The sequence below is a fragment of the Canis lupus genome, chromosome 35 (assembly GCF_011100685.1).
Source record: "Canis lupus familiaris isolate Mischka breed German Shepherd chromosome 35, alternate assembly UU_Cfam_GSD_1.0, whole genome shotgun sequence".
In the NCBI taxonomy this organism is placed as follows: domain Eukaryota; kingdom Metazoa; phylum Chordata; class Mammalia; order Carnivora; family Canidae; genus Canis; species Canis lupus.
This window is the reverse complement of record NC_049256.1, coordinates 10,494,982-10,515,178: the sequence shown is the minus strand read 5'-3', so window position 1 is coordinate 10,515,178 and position 20,197 is coordinate 10,494,982. Positions and strand designations below refer to the sequence as shown.

Here is a 20,197-nt window from a genome sequence, read left to right as displayed (position 1 = left end):
ATGTGGACAGCATCTCTAGCCTTTATCTATCACATGCCCTTAGTACCCTCTCTCTTTTAAGCTCTGAAAGACTTGAGCTTGAACTAGCAAGTGTCTTGGCTGGAGGTGGGGTGCAGGGTGTGGAAAATTGTCCCCAGGTTGGAACCATTGATCTTGTTGACCATTTCGAAAGGTTTTACTTATTCATTGACTTTAAAAAAATAAGAAATATTGGTCACCTCCTAGAGTCAAGGCACTATGTAGTGCATTAAAGATATATACCTCACATTGGTACAGAAATTTTGCTACAACAAAATGAATCTGACAGAAACTGGATAATGAGACCAAAGTATATGGAAAAAAGGTAGTGATTAGAGCTTAAGGGACAAGGGTTGTCTTATGTCTCTTACTAATTTGTTGTACAGACAGGAAATTTATTGGATCGTTTGGGGCTATTTTCTAAAGCTTAACTGAGGCTGGTGAGCTATATGATGTCTAGAATGAACTCTAGTTTTCAAAACGACTTTATCTATTTTATTTATGTATTTGAGATAGATAAAGAGGGAGAAGGAGAGCATGAGAACCTTCAGGGGGAGGGGTAGAGGGAAAAACAGATTGCCCTTTGAGTGTGAAGCCTGACATGGGGCTGGATTCTGGGACCCTGAGATCATGACCTGAGTTAAAATCAAGAGTCGGACCCTTAACCAACAGAGCCACCCAGGTGCCCCCATGAACTCTACTTTTTATATTGACATTAATAACATATATCAGTCATATCCAAGTATAATTGATACTTAGTGAATAGTTAATAAGAACCTTTCTAAGCATATGCATTAGCTCTTTAAACTTCCTGTCAACTCCATATGGAAGATGGTATTTACACTTTCAAAATACATATAGGGAGACCCAGTCCTGCTGTGTAGTTCCCCAAAGCCACATAGTAGTGTCCAGGCTTCCTGACCAGAACCAGAGTCCTTTGTGCTCTATCACATCTGTCTTCAGTTGCACCAAAGCTGTTTCCTGGGAGGATGTGGAATAATGACCATAAAAAGGTACAAGAGGAGAAGAAAAGTCAGCACCAGGAATCTGGAAATAATATGAAGTCTTGCTTTCAACAGAATTCACCAAAATGAAGACAACATAACACAGGTGTGGGTACAGGGCATGTTGCTAGTTTTCACTCCACAAAGCATTTATAGAACATTTTGATTTGTCAAGCACTATGTGAGTACTCGAGGATGTAGAAGTTTCTAGATCTTGACTGTCCTGAAGAAGTGCAGTGGTCTGCCCACACACAACCCCTGGAAGAAGAAGATCTCATCTGGTTATCTTTTAAGTGTCAGTGAGAACAAGGTAGGCAGAGGCCTGCTGGACAGGACCTCTTTCTTTTGCACTCCTAAGGAAGCAAATGGAAAATATTTGCATTCTTCATCCTCTTTTATTTATTCATTTATCTTATTTTATTTTATTTTTCTTCATCCTCTTTTAAATGAAAAGCCTAAGAAATTAAAGTTTTCAAGTTGTTAATAGACCTTAATTTGCACCCTATCTTCATTTCCTTCACAGGCAGAACTGAAGTGGATGCTATTTATCTGCATATCACTCAAATAGTGGCTCAAGGATCTTGCTGGGTTTGTTAAGAGGGAACCCCACCAAGTGTAACTCATGAGGACTTCTCATATCCTACTGAGGGAACCAGTTTATCCCAATCTGTACAGTTGCAGCTAAACATTTTATTCAAACTTATTCATGTCATTTTTGACTCTGGAAAGGTATGAGGGAAGAAGAGTAGGGTTATTTCAGTGTTTGTCTATTTTTTAAAGAATATTTTATTTATTTATTTGAGAAGGAGCATGAGCAGGAGGGAGGGTCAGAGGGCAAAGGAGAAGTAGATTCCCCGATGAACAGGGAGCCCCACTAGGGGCTCCATCCCAGTACCCTAAGATCATGACCTGAGCCAAGTCAGATGTTTAACCAATGGAGCCACCCAGACACCCCAATTGTTATCTATTTTTAACCTTAGGATGTCTACAAGTTGCTGGTGTGAAACATAATTGTGAAAATTGTATTATTAGAGGGTTAACAAAATTGAGGCGGAACGACTTACCCAATTTATTACAGAAAATGAAGTGAAACACAGCCAATACGCCATTGACCTATATGTCAGGAATCACGTTGTTTTTGTTCTCTTACCAAAGCCATGGCTTATTTAGCATTTCTCGGACTTTATACGACACTGACTTGCACAAAACCCAGCAGAGCTTTCAAGGGTCCCATTTCTGCATCTGCCACTTTAACAAGAAGGATGCTAAAAACAAGAAACAGAAAACAAAACAAAACAAAACAACAACAACAACAACAACAACAACAAAAAACCAGGCAGGTGAGTTTCATGGGTTTTATTTTTCTAAGCTTGAGAAAAGATATTTGTCAGTCAATCGGCACAAAAATTGCAGGACTGCTGTCGAGCTTGGCTCCTGGCAGAGTGTGGGAATGTGCTTTCCTTGTTATTAGTATTCTTCATGGCTGCTTGTTGTCTGCTGGGGCAATTATCTTGCTTTAATTTAGGTCACTAATGATATTATGAGATAGTTTGATGGCGGTGTAATTTCTTTTGATGTTGTTTTTTTGTTCCTATTGCTTATATCAACTCATTCTGATTCCATAAAGACTGAATTCTATACCCACCGAGGGAGGGTGGAGAAGGGAGGGGGAAAGGGAGGGTAGGGGAGGGAGGGAGGTGGTGAGTGGAGCGAATGACAATGCTGGGCCTTAGGATCTGGCTGCAGTGCTTCTCCATGATGAGGATTTTCTCCTGTGCCGCTCTGCTTCTCTCCCAGCATGAGAGCTGAAGGCTGGGAGATCACACCACACTGCTGGCATCTTGTCAGGGTGGAAATGATTTCCGACAGGCTACCAAAACAATTGGTCCCTCATTTCAGCAGCTTTTACACTAGTTGAAGTCTAATTTATAAGATAGATCATTCGCTTCAGTGACCCCATCTCTGGTCTCCCTCAAGTCTCCCATGCAGAGACTTCATCTGAGAAATACAAAGCTGTCCCAAATCCACCTCTTCCAGTCTCCCTGTCCTTCCCCAACATGGAACCCCTGAATGGACAGCTTGGGAGTTCTAATGACTACCGTTCAATAGAAATGCTTTCCTTGGTGCTCAGCTTCATTTATTTATTTTTCCATTGTATGTAAAACCATAATATTTACTCAAGATGTATGCTTACTAGTTTTAAATGTGTCTTAAAGGAAACCAGCTCTGGAATGTTGATTTCATTGTTCCGAACACTGAAGGAGGGGTGGAGGGGTGACTTTGTGTTCATCTACAGAGATATTATGCGGTCTACAGTTCAACCTGAGTCTTCTGACACTTTGCCTGCCAGGAAAGCTACAGTAGATGTGGAAATGTGAGTCAGAGTTCTCACCAAATTTTCTGGTAGCAGAGAGCCACACATTGAAAAATATCTATGGGATAAATGAAACACTTAGAATTGAAATAGTATTATTTGATCTTATAATTTAGATAATACCGTTTAGAAAATATTATTATTGAAATGATACAATTTAGATATTATTTAGAACATGTTATTATCAGAAATGTTATTATTTAGAAGTAGCACTCCAGAAATATTAGTAACTCAGTCTAATAGCATTAAAAAATCCTGACTGATGTCGCAAAATGGTAGCTTGTTCTACTGCTTGTTCTCCTTGGAAACATCAATTTGAACAAGTGTCTATGCATAAAAATGTCTTCACAAAAGCCACGGATTGCAGGTGCTGGGTTACAGCACTTGAATGAAGCACAGAAGGACTCATTGAGGAAGGTAGGAAAGTTAGAGTCACACAACTCCCATAGCCCTTCCCCACACCTGGGCAACCTGGCCGGGAGAGACACCTGCTCCGTGAGAGAAAGAGGAGACAGTGAGTGTCAGACTTCCCTGTGACCCCAGAACCAGCACCAAGCCAACTCTCAGAACCCTCGGGACTCCCCATAACCCAGGCCCCTCCCTCATCCTGGCACCTGCCAGCTCCAATGACCCAGGTGGATCCTGTGACACCAGTCCCCTAATAGGCTCTAATGAATCAAGAAACAAAAAGTGCAAGGAACACAAGCGAAAATAAACAAGTGTGACCACATCAAATAAAAAAGCTTCTGCACAGCAAAAGAAACATGAAGCAAAATAAAAGGGCAACAGTAGAATGGGAGAAGATACTTGCAGATCATCTACCTGAAAGGGGCTTAATATACAAACACACATAAAGGACTCCAGCAACTCAAGAGAACAACACCTGAACAACCTTATTGCAATATGGACGGAGTGTCTGGTGGACATTTTCCCGAAGACCTCCAAATGATATTTTCTAAATTATATGATCAAATAATACTATTTCAATTCTAAGTGTTTCATTTATCCCATAGATATTTTTCAATGTGTGGCTCTCTGCTCCCAGAAAATTTGGTGAGAACTCTGACTCACATTTCCACATTCACTGTAGCTTTCCTGGCAGGCAAAGTGTCAGAAGACTCGGGTTGAACTGTAGACTGCACACTACCTCTGCAGGTAAACACAAAGTCACCCCTCTCCCCACCTCCTTTTTCATTATTATTGTATTTGCCATAGTGATCTGTGATCAGTGATAGGATTCGATGAAGGCTTAGATGACGGTTAGCATTTTGTAGCAATAATGTATTTATTAATTAAAGTCTATGTATTTTTTAGACATAATGCTATTGCACACTTACTCAATTACAGTGCAGTGTGAACACACCTTCTGTATGCACCAGAAAACCAAAAGATTATTTGACTTGCTTTATTTTAACAATCGCTTTATTGCAGTGGTCTAGAACCAAGCATGCAGTATCAACAAAACATGCCTGTACTTAGGAGTTGTTAAGAGAGTAATCTTAAATGTCTTCTCACACACACACACACACACACACACACACACATGCACGCACACATGGAAATCATAATTATGTAAAGAGATGGAGATATTAGTCTTATGGTGATTTTCATTTTATAATATATACATGTCTAATCATCATATCGTACAATTTATATTTTCATATGTGTCAATAATACCTCATTAAAAAGCTGGCGGAGGGAAGCTGAGGTGCATTCTTTGGGTTGTACAGTCCATCCAGGGAAGCAGTGAATTCCATATCCAAACCCTCATTTGAAACTGCTAAAAGCCATAAACAATGCAGTTCAGGAGAATACTAGTTAATGCACACTTTCCAGCTTTTGTGTCATCGTGGAAATTTACCGACTGCTACACAAAACTACTTTAAGTTGGCCTGGAAAGCACATTTCTCCACATTTGACACAGAAGCCATCACCCTCAGTGACCACTGTTCTCAGAACCATAACAAAACCCCAGAGTCTGTTTTTTTTTTTTTTTTTTTTTTGCTATTCCAGATTTATTTGTCCAACTACTCAGCCAGGTTCACATTTAGATCTCTGGAGATGTGGAAGTAGCTGTTTCCATTAGTCATCTGTGCATCATCACCGAGGTTATTAAAGAAGACCGTTACTTCTGAGGATTCTGTCCAAGTTCTAGCTACTTAGTATTTATTGAATCACGAGCTCTTAAAAGTGATGGGAGTAGAATGCTCAAAAGTTTTTTATTGTTGGAGTAAACTTTTTTTCTTTTTACACCAGGAGTGTTAGCTTTTAATTTCAAAATTCTTCCTACTATATTTTTTTCCGACGAGATCCTGGTTTGACACCAAAATAATTTAAAAAAATAAAATAAAAAATAATTAAACAAGAATAAAGGGATGGGGATTATTGTCCAAAAAAAAAATGAACAGGTGCCTATCACATATGGTGAATACAGTATTTTTAAATCACAAAATGAACACAAAAACTGGAGAACATGAATCCAAGGAAGGAGGCAGTAACTTCCATGTGTCAGATACCTTGCTAGGCAGTCTGCTAGGTTGAACTCCTCTCATGAAGTTTATATTCTATGTGTGTGCCCAGAGCGGGGAAATCAGAGTTTGCCCAGGAAAACATGAAATAAATTGCAGATGGGCCACAAACACTTTGAAAACCTCCTGCCATACTTACCTGTGTCCCTGAAGAGTCCAGTATGATATACAGCATATTGAGTATGCAATAAGATGAACAGGCTGGGGTAACCATAAGTTATTTGATTTAGGGAAACAGAACAGCAAAGTCACTTAGGGTCATCTCTCTGTGACTCAATGGAGTATTCCTACAATTTCTTTGTTTTCACCTGGAAAACATGTCTCATTCAATTTGCTTTTTCTCATCTCTAATATCAGTATAGAGATAGAGAAGTATACAGCGGACATATGCACTGCATGTAGAATTTTAAAATGTTTCTGTTTAAAGGCCAGCCAATATTAAGCTTTGTGTTTTGCTTAAGCTTTGCCGTATGGAGTCCTTAACCTGTGGGATCTGATGCTAGCTCCAGGTAGACGGCATCCGAATTGAGTTCTAGGACACTCACTGGTGTTGAAGAGTTGCTTGCCGGAGTGAGACACTCCCCCTCCCACACACACACTCTAGAATTTGTATCAGAATCAATAATGTCTTAATCTCATGTGATTTGGAAGAAAAGGTGATATGTTGAAAGTAGCACTAACTTGAGATTCAGGGAAGCTTGATCCTAGTGAGGATCTATGGTAGATAGGACTTCACAGTTTTCATCTGGCCATTTTGACTCTCTGAGCTTCGACTTTCTAGTTTTTTAAAAAATAGTAGACTATTTTATTTATTAAAAATAGTAGACTATTTTATTTATTAAAAAATAGTATCTATTTTTTGAAGATTGTATTTATTTATTCATGAGAGACCCAGAGAGAGAGGCAGAGACACAGGCAGAGGGAGAAGCAGGCTCCCTGCAAGGAGCCCAATGCAGAACTTGATCCCAGGACCCTGGGATCATGACCTGAGCCAAAGCCAAGACCCTCAACCGCTCCGCCACCCAGGTGCCCCTGGACTAACTAGTACCTAAAGTCACTTTCACTCTGAAGTCTTATGGATCTTTCAAAATCAGTTGCAAATTGAGATTCGGTTGGAAATATGTCTTGCCTCATTTGAATCAGTTCAAGATTGGAAATTCAACAACTTACATTCTTGCTGTCAATTCCCTCTACCTTCCTAACTTTGGGAAACCTTTTTCTGTTTGCTTAATACCTTACTCCAGTTTTCCTAACATCTTCAAGCCAACAGATGAGCCAAACTAGGGGGAAAAAAAAAAGAAATAGGAAGTAGACACAGAAGTACTCTAAACCAGCTTGGCTTTATGTAGTCTTGTTTAAGGAGAACTTCCAAATTCCAGCTGTGTCCATTTAAATGTCTCCTTAAATGAAACTGACAGAGGGAGAATAGGATCCAATTAGCAAGAGTTTCTTTTCCTTGCATCTGATAAGTTAACATCTGTGCCTTCTGATAAAGGCACTCTAATTTTTTTTTAGTGGCATTTGCACTATTCATTAGTTCCCTTTTACTACAAATAGCTAACTCCAAAAAATGCCCCAGGGCTACAATGAATTGTCAGACAGGTGGTAGAGAGGTATCACCTTAGAAGGAAGCCTCTCCAGGTATACATTTGTGTTTCCACATTAACAATATACATTGAAACGTGAGTGCAAACTTTGTTAGTCATGCTGGGTTTTTTTTTTTTTTTTTTTAATACTCTCAAACAATGATTCATTTAATATAGTAAGAATATGATGATAATGATGACAAGGTTAGTTACTAATTTATAGTTATCTTCTGATTCTCTTAAAGGTACGCTTAGCTTTTAAGTAAACACTGGCTTTTTTTTTTTTTTTTCTTTAATTATGTGTCCCTGGTTTTGGATAGGAGAAATTTTTTGTTGTTTTGCCCTCATTCCCAAATGTCAGGCCCTCAGGTTATATTATTGTTTGGAGAATTCTCACTTCTCCTCGGGTTTTTCTGCCAAACTCCCTTGCTCTATCATGTCTGACAATGTCCTCTAGAGCCACCATCTGTCAGCAAGCACCTCTATCCTTCTGTTCTTCATATAAAAGTCCTCCTCCTCTGTCTTAAAGGAATTCAGAAAACTTACAGTCAGTCCATTTAACAAGAAGCTCCTGGTTCTCACAAGCTCCACCTTTCAATACCATAAGGTCAAAAGATAATGTCTCCTCACCTCTGTGCAGCAACCTCTTCTCTCATGAGACTCCACAAATCAATTTTTTCACAACATTCAGTCGATCTTTTTTCTCCATTCACAGCCTTTAAAAACAAAAACAAAACAAAAAGCAAAAGTGAACCTATTTTAATGCCCACAGGGCTAAGAGGTTTTGTCCTGGATTTTGTGTGGCCCTATCAAGGTGGCTAGGGAATCTGTTTTATAGCCTTTGTAGCACTAGAAGGCTCTCACTCAAATTATCACTTGGCCATTGATCATTTCAAATATATAACATAATTATCCTATTATTTGATAGCAAGCAGAAGGAGGGTTTAAAGTCAGATGTCAGACTGGTTTCACACTGAATGTTATCACAGCAAGTATGTAATGTTCTATATGTAGAAGGTTCCAGGTTAGTATGTCTTAAAATGTGGACAAACCCAAGGACTGCTAGTGTGAAGAAATGTTGACAATTCCCCTCTACCTTAAACAAATCTGGAATTGGACAACATTATCAAAAACAACTGCTTCACAGCTCTAGAAAATGGCCAGTAGCAAACAAAAATAGAGGCCCTTGAGCTCCAGATACAAAGAGTAAAGTCTATTGTTACCAGGGGATCCTTGCTGGGAGGTGTTCCATTTTCCTCTTTCCCCAGTTCAGTTAAGTTTGTAGTGCTATGAAGGCGGGACTGGTTGTAAAAATGAGCAGCTCTGTTGCTAGAGGAGGCTAATCTGATTTGGCACAGGGCAGAAATCCAACACCCCGGGACATTGTCAATAAAAGCAGCAAACTCAGTAGGAAACAAGAAGGGTAAACGAGAAGGTGGAGTTATGCTGGGATGAGCAGCAGAATGTTACTAGCCAGGCATTTAACAAGGACATCTTACATGTCAGAGAGCCATAGAGAGACTAAGTAAGCTCTGCACATGTGTATGCCTGACTAGGAGGCTGCATGACATTTAAATGCACTCCCTGTATCGCACACAAATCTTTCAGGAAAGGATGCAAGCCTTTGTTGGTGTGTTGTGTTTGAGGACAAGATCTGCCTAAATGATTTCCAAACCACCAAACTATGCAGGCACAGGTGTGATCCTTAGGATATAAGACTAAAACATAAAAATGATAATTAAAAAAAAAAAAAAAAAACAAGACACTGAACAGAGACACAGTGGCCACACACTGTAAGAGTAGACCGAGCACACAGATAGAGTCCAGGCAAGTTATTAAAAATAAATAAATAAATAAATAAATAAATAAATAAATAAATAAATAAATAAATAAAAACAGAGATAATAACAGCCAACCTGGGAAAATAATCAGAATCCAAAGTCACTATAATAAATTACCTAATATTGGGGCATGTGGGTGGCTCAGTGGTTGAGTGTCTGCCTTTGGCTCAGGTCATGATCCAGGGATCCTGGAATAAAGTACCATATCAGTCTTCCCACAGGGAGCCTGCTTCTCTCTCTGCCTATGTCTCTGCCTCTCTTTCTGTATCTCTCATGAGTAAATAAATAAAAAATTTTAAAAATAAATAAATAAATAACCTAATATCTCAGTGTTTTCAGCCAAAAGAGCAGCCAACCAACAGGAAAGTGTGAACCACACACAGGAAAAACAAGTAACAAAACTCTCTAAGAGTGGATAAAATTGCTGGTTTTAGTAGAAAAGTCTTCAAAAGAGCTGTGACATGTAAACATGTTAAAAAAATTAAAGAAAAACATGATGATAATGAATCAAGAAGTAGGGATTACAATAACAAATGGAAACTCTGAAAAGAACCATGGGGAAGTTCTGGAGTTGAAAGTACAATAATTGAACGGAAAAATTTACATGAGCTCAATGGCAGGTTTGGCATAACAGAAGCAAGAACAAGTAAGCCAAAAGATAGAATAGCAGATATCATCCACAAGAAAACCAGAGAGGAAAAGGACTGCAGAAAAATGAACTGAGAATCAGAGACTTTTAGGACGACTATCAGTCTACCAAGGAAAGAAAGAAAGGAGGAGGAAAAAGTACTGAAAAAATAAATGCTTATAATTTCCAACATTGGATGAAAAAATTACTATATAAATTCAAATAAACCAAATTCAAAATAAACCAAACAGGATAAATTCAGAGACCTACATCTACCTCATCGTGGTTAAACTGTTGAAAGACCAAGAGAAAGGTAAAAATCTTAAAAGTATCAAGAGAGGGATCCCTGGGTGGCGCAGCGGTTTAGCACCTGCCTTTGGCCCAGGGTGCGATCCTGGAGACCAGGGATCGAATCCCACATCTGGCTCCCAGTGCATGGAGCCTGCTTCTCCCTCTGCCTGTGTCTCTGCCTCTCTCTCTCTCTGTGACTATCATAAATAAATAAAATTTTTAAAAAAAGTATCAAGAGAAAACTGACTTGTTTGCAGAACACTATAAATAAAAGTTGACCTTTTATCATAAACAGTGGAGGCCTGAAGGTAGCAGAATGGCAAATTTGAAGTCTTGAACATAAGACAAAACCAAACCAAACCAGTTTGTCAACCAAAAAATCTTTGTCCAATAAGACTGTCTTTCAAAAGTGAAGGAAAAATAAAGGCGTTCCTAAATAAACCATGGCTGAGAAAATTGATTCATAGCAGAACTGTTGTAGAAGAAAAACTGAAGCAAGTTCTACAAACTGAAAGAGAATCACACCAAATGGTAACCCAAATCAAGGGAAAGATGTAAAAAGTATTGGTGATGGAAAATACACCAGTAGATATAAGAAAACCTATTACTATCATTTACATTACATATCAAAACCTATTACTTAAAAATTTCTTTCAAAATCATAAACAATAATTATGGCACTACATTTATGGCTTTATAGCATATACACATGTATTATATATGGCCATCAGAGCTGTAAGAAATGGGAAGGGAAAGAGTTATACTGGAGCAAAGTTACTTTATTTTACTGGAATTAGGTCACTATTAACCTAAAGTAGAGTATTAAAAAAAGTAAAAGGCTTATTGTAATCTCTATAGCAACTACTATAAAAATAACTCAAAAAAAATCAATAGGGAACTAAAATTGTACACAAAAAAATCCATTTTTAACATAAAAGAAGGCAGTACAAGAGGAACAAAATTTGGACATGTAGAAAAGAGATGCAAATTAGCCAACAATACTAACTATATCAATTATCACACTACCTGTCAACAAAACACTCTAAGCAAAAAGTGCACATTGTAAGACTGGATCAAAAAAATCTAGATCCAACACTCTACAAGAGAAACACATTAGAATCAGGGACAAATAGGTTAACTATAAAAATACAGAAAAAAAAAAATGTATAGCATCCAAATGGTAGCCACAAGAGCACTGGAGTAACTACATCAATACCAGAAAAACAATAGACTCTAAAACAAAAGATATTGTCTTATGTATTATTATTGTATCATGTTAGGAATATATAGTGCAAATATACATAAATGCATATACATCTAAATGAAGAGCATCCAAAACTGACAGGAAAGAAAGGTGAAATCAATAATTTAACCATTGGAATCAGTTCAATATCCTACCCTTACTATCTGCTAGATCTAAACATTAAATGGCACAATTAAACATCACTGTCAAACCACTGTGAACTAACTCATATTTATAGAACATTATACCCAGTAACAGCAGAATATACTTAAAAAAAAAAAAAACAGACACAGAATAATCTCTACATGAGACCAAATGCTAGGTTATAAAGCAACTCTCAACAAATTTAAAATGAATTAAAATTATTCAAAGTATGTTCCCTAATCACAATAAAACAAAATTAGAAATGAACAACAGAAAGACGTTTGGGAAATCCTTACATATTTTAAAAATTAGACACTATGCTTCTAAATAATCGCTACATCCAAGAAGAAACAAACAGAAAAATTAGAATGTATTTAAACTGAATGAAAATGAAAACTCAATATATCACAGTTATATTACATGTTAAAACAAGAATGAGGGGATCCCTGGGTGGCTCAGCGGTTTAGCGCCTGCCTTTGGTCCAGGGCACGATCCTGGAGTCCCGGGATGGAGTCCTGGGATCGAGTCCCACGTCGGGCTCCTGGCATGGAGCCTGCTTCTCCCTCCTCCCTCTGCCTCTCTCTCTCTCTCTCTCTCTCTCATAAATAAATAAATACATAAATACATAAATCTTAAAAAAACGAACAAACAAGAATGAACCTCAAAGACATTATGCTAAGTTAAAGAAGCCAGACACAAAAGAATATCTACTGCATGGTTCCATTTGTATGAAATTTCAGAAAATTCAAAGTTATAGTGACACAAAGCAGATCAGGAGCAGCCAGGTGCTTGGGGTGGGGTGGGATGGGGAGGTGGTGCAGAGATTGAAAAGGCATAAGGGAACTTTGTAGGGTGACAGAAATATTCTAAAACTAGATATGCTAATGCTTGTATGACTTTCTAAATTTGTTAGGAATAATTTGTTAGGAATAATTCAGTTGAGCACTTGCAATGGGCCCATTTTTAGGTGGGTAAATTATACCTCAATACAGCTGTTAAATAAAAAATAATAAATGTATTGAAAAATATGTTTAAAATATGGTCAAAATCTGGAAAACACTCTGTGGAATAACTTGGGGATGTGTATTTATTTCTCAGAAATAACCGCCATAGGTCTTTGTTTATTTTTGTTTTTTTTTTTTTAATTTTATTTTATTTATTCATGAGAGACACAGAGAGAGAGAGGCAGAGACATAGGCAGAGGGAGAAGCGGGCTCCATGAAGGGAGCCTGATGTGGGACTCGATCCCAGGACTCCAGGATCACGACCTGAGCCAAAGCCGGATGCTTAACCACTGAGCCACCCAGGCGTCCCAAGGTCTTTGAATTGAAAACAAAGTCTTTGACTAAGATACCCAAAATTACAAAGCCCCATTCTTCTAAGAGAAAAATACAAGATGGCAACGGCATTCTGAGCATTCAGAATGGGTGACTAGCTGTTATGCATTTCCTGTGTCTTGTATTTCCAAGATATTTATTTATTTATTATTAATTATTATTTATTTATTTATTTATTTATTTATTTATTTATTTATTTATTTATTTATTTTTACAAGATGTTTAAAGTACACAACTGCAATAATAAAAATCACTGAAATTAACAAGTATAGATGCCAGAATGTGAAGTAAGCCTAGAACTGAGCAGGTGGCAGCCAAAGAGATGAGTTTCAATTAATCTGGTCAATACATGAAGTGGATCCTGTTTGTAGTGAGCATTTGAAAAGGCGTCACCATCTACTTGTATTTCCAAATCACGGTCTCACGTTCCCCGTGGAGCTCCTTTTTAGCAGTTGCCTGTATAAGTTATTTACTGTCACCATAATGCTGCACAGCTGCAACACTTCAGTGCTATATAAAAACAAGCGTTTCTTCTTCACTCACCTGGAGACAGCAGAGTAGGCTACACTGCCCTGTTGATCTTGACCGAGTTCTTAATGCTATTGGCTGGTGTCTAATGACCTCAGTGGGACAACTCAGCCCTGCTCAGAATGTCTCATCGGACCAGCAAGCTGGCCTAAGCGTATTTTCAGGACAAAGGCATTGGAAGAGGAAGGAGAAAGTGTAGACCGCAAGTTCTTTTTCAGCTTTTGCTTTGTGTCATGTTTTCTTACAAAATTAATAGTGTGGCCCAGCTCAGAATCGAGTCATGGGTAGAATGCCACACTCAAAAGGGAAGAGCAAAGTACAGGATTGGAGGTATGAAGACTCAAGAACACTTTAATTATTAATCTATCACATCTTCCTATCTTTGGAATAAAATTCACATGCATTACCTAGCACCCTAGACTCACAGTCCCTTTTTTCCCTCAACTACTGTATCTTTCCATTCCCCTTTTACTACTAACTCCTGTAGCCTCACCCTCAGGTTTTTTTGTTTGTTTAATTCCAACTCTCAATCTAAACTCCAAGAACCCACTTAGTGAATAAATCATTTCATCTGTTCCAGCTTTATCCTTCCATGACTACACTTTTCCAACCTCAACGTGATTGTGTTTCTCTCCAAGGATTATGTTGGCTTTTCATGGATTCATTTCTTTCCTCAATGCCTTGGGACTTGGCTATTATTAGTTGAACCCGTTTGTTGTTGTCATTGCTCTTCTGACGTACTCTCTTGGAAAAAAATCCTACATACAAATGAAGTCAACTAGACATCTTTTCTACTTTTATACTTGGGACATTTAGTGATGCTGGGGAAAACCCGTAGAGCTTTGCTGGGGCAGAGGTGGCTGCCCATCCTCAAAAGAGAAACACTGCCTTTTCAGTGTTAATTTGCTGCTGTGAAGCAGCTTCCTGGCCAAGTGGTACATTTTTCCAGTACCTTCTATATGGAGCTGTGTCACTGATGTTGTCCAATGGAATGAACTCAGGGTTCTCACTTCTAGAAAGGACCACAAAGAATACCTTCTGTGTTTCTCTGAGCTAATCCTCTTTCTCCACTTGTCAGCTGGCCACAGAGTATCCAGCAAAGAACTCTGAGGCTCCAAGGATGACAAAGCCACAAAATGGAAAGAGCTTGAGTGGCTAAAGGAATATGAAAAAGGTCACCGAACAACCACACTGCAATCAACATGAGCAGGATATACGTTTATTGTGTTAGGCCACTGAGATATTGAGGTAGATTCCTTCAGCAACGTATACCACATGTCTCATATAATCCATGCATATACGCGTGCATTGAGATCTGTGGTCTGCAAGTCCACTGAAATTCACAATACGGTTCTGTGATCCTGAGCCAGGTTGCCCACAGTTTTCTTTAGCTTCAGTGGGACCTTTCAACCATGGTCCCACACCATTTCTTCCGTCTTCACATTGCAAATTATACATGCGCCCACAACTCCATCACTCAAAGATAAACTTGCTCTTTTTCACAAAAATAAAATTCTCCCTTCCTCCTCTCAGAAATACATGTGCCAAGAAAATATAAAATGTGCCCAATTTTATAGAGGCTCAGAGTGAATCAAATGTTCTTTGACAATTGTTTAAGCGCATCAGGAAAATAAACTCCTTAAGAGCTGGTGGGTAGTGTAGGCTTTGACTTTAAACTTTTGAAATAAATTACTGGTAAAAAAAAAAAATGTATGTCATAGGACAGCAACTAAAGCCGGTTACAAGTGACATGTTATTAGAAGGCCTTACTCAGTCTATGAAATAGGACTGCCTTTACTAAACTCTCTTCTTGCGGGCTGGGATGAAAGTTTGCTAGTCCTGTGGAGTCATTGTTCCTAACATTTTAGAATTTGTGGCATACATTCAAATGCTGAAATACTAGTTAGTTCAAAGTACTGTAAAATCTCAAAACACTGAATAAGCAAACACTAGAGTACCATCGTCCTCTGTTATGGAGTGTCTTTAAAAGGTCTATAGTTATTTCATTATGTGCTTTTTCAGAACTGTGATGGTCTTACATAGAATTTCTGCCTTGAACTTGCTCTGTTAAACTCACAAGGAACATTTCAACATTTGCCATTAGACCCCAGGCTCTTATTTTGCAACTGGCTTTTCTTTAGACTAAAACTAAGCTGAATGCTGCTGTTAATCACTTCATAGGATTTGTTCTAGAAGGTGTTGTGTCCGACAAACATTGTCCTAACACAGTAAGTTTCCTTCCCCAATCTTGTTTTCAAGTTATTGACACAACTGTAAAGGGCTCAGAAACTCACTTGTATATTATAAAAGCCTGGCTGAGGATGACTTTTTTATTTTTATTTTTATTTTATTTTATTTTATTTTATTTTATTTTATTTTATTTTATTTTATTTATTTTATTTTATTTTATTTTATTTTATTTTATTTTATTATTTTATTTTATTATTTTATTTTATTTTATTTTTTATTTTATTCTATTTTATTTTATTTTTTTATTTTATTTAATTCTGAGGATGACTTTTGCAGAGAAATTAGAATGGATAACCCAAACTTCAAAAATCACAGTAGAAATGATCTGTTTTAGAAGTGATTCCATGGAATACTACTGAAGATTTTTAGGATGCAAATGAACGTATAATATCTAAGGGCCGCAAAGAGAAAGACATTTTAGAGCATGGGGAAAAAAAAAAAAGTCAAGTCCAGGAGACTTTATTTACTTTTCATACTAAAATATACTTTGATTTTAAAAGAGAGAGAGAAAGAAAGAGAACAGCAAGATACTCTTAGGGATCAGGGCTCCATAAAATAATGTTTCCTTCAGGGACAGGAATGTGTAGGGGATTTCAAGGACCATCAATGTCAAAAAGATTAAAAGAGGAGTAGTATACAGGGGTACAGAGGCACGTCTAAAAGTAGTGCCCTTTCATCTGGCAAAGCAGTTTCATGAAATGTTAAAAAGCCACGTGTCTATCTTTTCTGTATCGCATGAAATCCTCAAGACAGGAATAATGATTGTTTCAGAAACCTATACAAAAAGGAGACTGTGGCCTTAATTTACCAATCAATGAGCCATTTCAGCTGATCCTCCAAGCAATTGAGAAGTACACATCATTATTAAACAAAAAGCACCATTCTCTATGCCAAGCATACATCATAATTTTAAGTAATAATACCTTACATTTGTGTAACACTTCAGAGTTTATGAAACACTTTTATGTACATTATCACATTTATCAACCTCTAAAAGGAGAAGAAAAATTTAAGGCAAGGAAAGGGATTAATATTAGTGTTGCACTGGATAAATGAGGGTGAGTCTCTAGAATAATAGAAGTCCTCAACAAATCTTTATCAGAAACTGATGAATTGCCCATCTCAACTTCATTATCCTTATCATGAGCACTTATGAGAGAAATGAAAAATTGATGAGGACCGTCATAATCAAAGAGAATAAATGTTTCTCTGTTAAAGTGAATGCATAATCTTTCCAGGAATAAAATAACAATATTCATTCATTATTAAATTCTGAGAATGCTGACACCAAATCTCATTTCAACCAGTGAAGGAAATTAACAATATAGAAGAATCCTGTTTGGATTGGGTGTTGTTAAACTGTATACCCATATCTAGATATTTTTCCCTTAAGATCTACTACTCTGCCTGTCTCCACTGGGGAATATTTTTGGAATTTATTTATGATACAATGAAGGCTCATTTTTTATAGAGGTAGATTGGGTACCTTCTAAAAACAGATGGAGAAAACACCAGAGACACGCCACGACTTACATGTGGAAGAAGTTAACAGCATCTTAAAACAAGTGAACTTTTCCTGAATGATCAGTTTTCATGAATATTGCCATGTTTGCTTTATTATCCCCTATACCATCTTAGCCCCGCCTTATGCAAATATAAAGAAAAACAATTTACTACATTAAGTAATTGCCTATATTCTCTAGCTGATCCTATCGATTATTTCTATTACACTGATGGAAATTAAAATAGAAAAAGGTGATATTACCCCATTAGCTGCTTAAAAATGTTCATTAGTAATGTACTTAAGATGAAGTACTTTTTACCACACCCCGAAATCAAACTTTCAAAGAAATATCAAATATGAGTGAGCAAAAGAAAAGAACAAAGAACAAACAGAAGAATTTTAACATTTCCCATTATCAACAGATAACCACGGCAAAAATCTCAGTTTTGTTCTTCAGTCCTTTTCTCTGTGACTATGCATATGTGTATTTTTGCATGTGTCTGGGTATTGTGTCTGTATGAATCTATGCATATATCTGTGTATATTTCTGTGTGTGTGTGTGTGTGTGTGTGTCCTATAGCTGGGCATTTATGTAACTCAGTGCAATATTGTGATTTATAAGAAACATATTTGGTCAATTTCATATATATATATTTCTTATATATATATTTGGTCTTTGTCCACAGTTCCTGGCTCACAGCTCCCCAAAACCCTTCGAATTTCCTAAGTGTTGAGAGTGATAAATATGTCTTCTGTTATGTTAATGAAGGTGACTTTTGGACTCTACCCAAGGGCAAGGGGCTAGTTATCAGAAAGGCGGACCATGTGCTTAGAGGTTTGGAACTTTCAGCCTCATACCCTGACTTCCAGGGAGGGGCTGGAGATTGATCAGCAATTATGACCATGCAATGAAGTCTTCATAAACAAACAAACAAACCCACAACAATTAAAAAAAAAAAAAACTAGATTCAAAGAGCTTCCGGGTTGGTAAATATGGAGATGAGAAGGTGATGGGTTCTAAGAGCGTGGAAGCTACACACCTTTTTCCCATACTTTGCCCTATGCATCTCTTCATCAGGCTTTTGGTTCAGATCCTTTATCATATCCTTTAATAAATTGGTAAGTGATAAGTATTTCCCTAAGTCCTTTGAGCCTCTCTAGCAAATTAAAAGAACCTGAGGAAAAGGTCATTGGAATCTCCAGTCCTTAGCTGGTAAGTCAGGAGCACAAGTAGTATGGGGCTTGCAACTGGCATCTGAGATGGGGGCTCAGTGTGAAAGTCCTTGAGTTGACTGAATATTGACTTCAAACTGGACAAAATAGTTTCGTTCATTTGGCAAGTCACTTACGAGGAATTTGGTAAGAAATAGATCTTTAAAGACTATGTAGGGTCAATTTCTTAAAGGGGCTTTAACTTTTCAAGGGATTTTGAACTAAAATATTCTACAATTTCTGAAATTATCCACTTGTCTTTTGAAAAAACTATCTTGCAGCATTTAAAAATTTCTATTTTGGGACACCTGGGTGGCTCAGTGGTTGAACATCCATGTTTGGCTCAGATTGTGATCCCGGGGTCCTGGGATCGAGTCCCACATCAGGTTCCCTGCAGGGAGCCTGCTTCTTCCTCTGCCTATATCTCTGCCTCTCTCTCTCTCTCTTTCTCTCTCTCTCTCTCTCTCTCTCTCTGTCTGTCATAAATAAATAAATAAATTCCTTAAAAAATAAAAAAAAATTAAACTTTTAAAGTTCATACTTTTTCACAGAAGCACAAAATTAGTAACCAATCCTATTGCTTCTAATAAGAGCCCTATTATATTGATTCAGAAAAATCATCTTTGAGGTCATTTTGCTATTGGAAGTAGATATTTATCTTAGTTCAGAGTTTTTTTCCCTTCCTAATCAATGTCATTAATATCAAATATCAAAAAAGTTTCATTTCTGAAGAAGGCACAGGAAAAAAAGAAGATATTGAATTAAAAATACATTTTAGAAAGTGGACTACCAAAAGAAAGAACTTTTAATCATCACCATCATCTTTTCTCTATTTTTTGAGTAATGTCAAAGCAAAAAGCATAGCAGCTAGCTTGTCCTGCCCTTTGAGGAACTTGCACAGTAAACAGTGTGTGCAATATTATGGCACCGGCATCCACACAATGGAATATCACTGACCATTTAAATGTTCTTGTTATTGCTAAGAAAAATGTGGTTTTAATATAGCATGTACTTATGATTCCATTTTGGAAACATGTATGTTCATCTGTTTCGAAAGAAATGATTATAAAACTGTATTTGAGTACATTAGAATGTGTCCTTTTTCACTGCTCTCTGAACTTTTTACATTTTCTCTAAGGAAACTATATCCAACTATATCCTATGTAGAAACAGAAAGTTTTGATTTTCAAATGGAACAAAAAGTTTACTGTTGGTGTGGTTAAAAAGGTTGGTAAATCTCTGTCCTAAAAATAACTAAAAAAGAAGATAATCTATTGTGTAACAGTGAACATATAATTGATATTAGACCAAGTAGGAAATTGGAAGTTGAGGATTCTCTGCCTGACCTGATCCTTGAATTATGCTTTTATCTCAAAGAAGGCCCAAACTTTTTGCCTTTTCTCTAATTTTCTTGAACCTGGTAGTCACAGACTGGCGATAGACATGTGATTGCATATACAGTTCCCATTTTGCTCACTGAGGGTTCAGGCAGCCGCTCAACATGGCTGAAATTTCAAGAGATCAAATCAAGAAGATGTTACCAAGTTGGAACATAGCAGCTAGACCTTGCCCCTGTCCCAAGTCATCGAGTGCAAGGAAATTAAGTATAAATTTCTAAAATAAGTAAACTGATATAGAAGGGGGGGCACTCTTGAAATTCAGGGGAGAGTTTGTAGGTCAGAGGCCTGTATTTGCACTGTTTCTTTTAC

General features: G+C 37.3%; 1 long non-coding RNA gene across 4 annotated transcripts in view; it reads right to left on the bottom strand.

The window, feature by feature from the left end:
• Positions 1–2,414: 2,414 nt before the first annotated feature.
• The window catches only part of LOC111094021, a 35,577-nt gene continuing 17,794 nt past the window's right edge, over positions 2,415–20,197 (bottom strand). Inside the window, exons 3-4 of one of the 4 annotated variants that reach the window (XR_005384135.1) lie at positions 8,141–8,226; positions 2,415–2,892 (exon numbers count right to left, since the gene is read on the bottom strand). This is a non-coding gene — a long non-coding RNA (uncharacterized LOC111094021). Of the gene's footprint in view, positions 2,893–5,377; positions 5,709–6,940; positions 7,336–7,762; positions 8,033–8,140; positions 8,227–20,197 lie in introns of those variants that run through there. The other 3 variants (XR_005384132.1, XR_005384133.1, XR_005384131.1) reach the window with 3 other exon arrangements.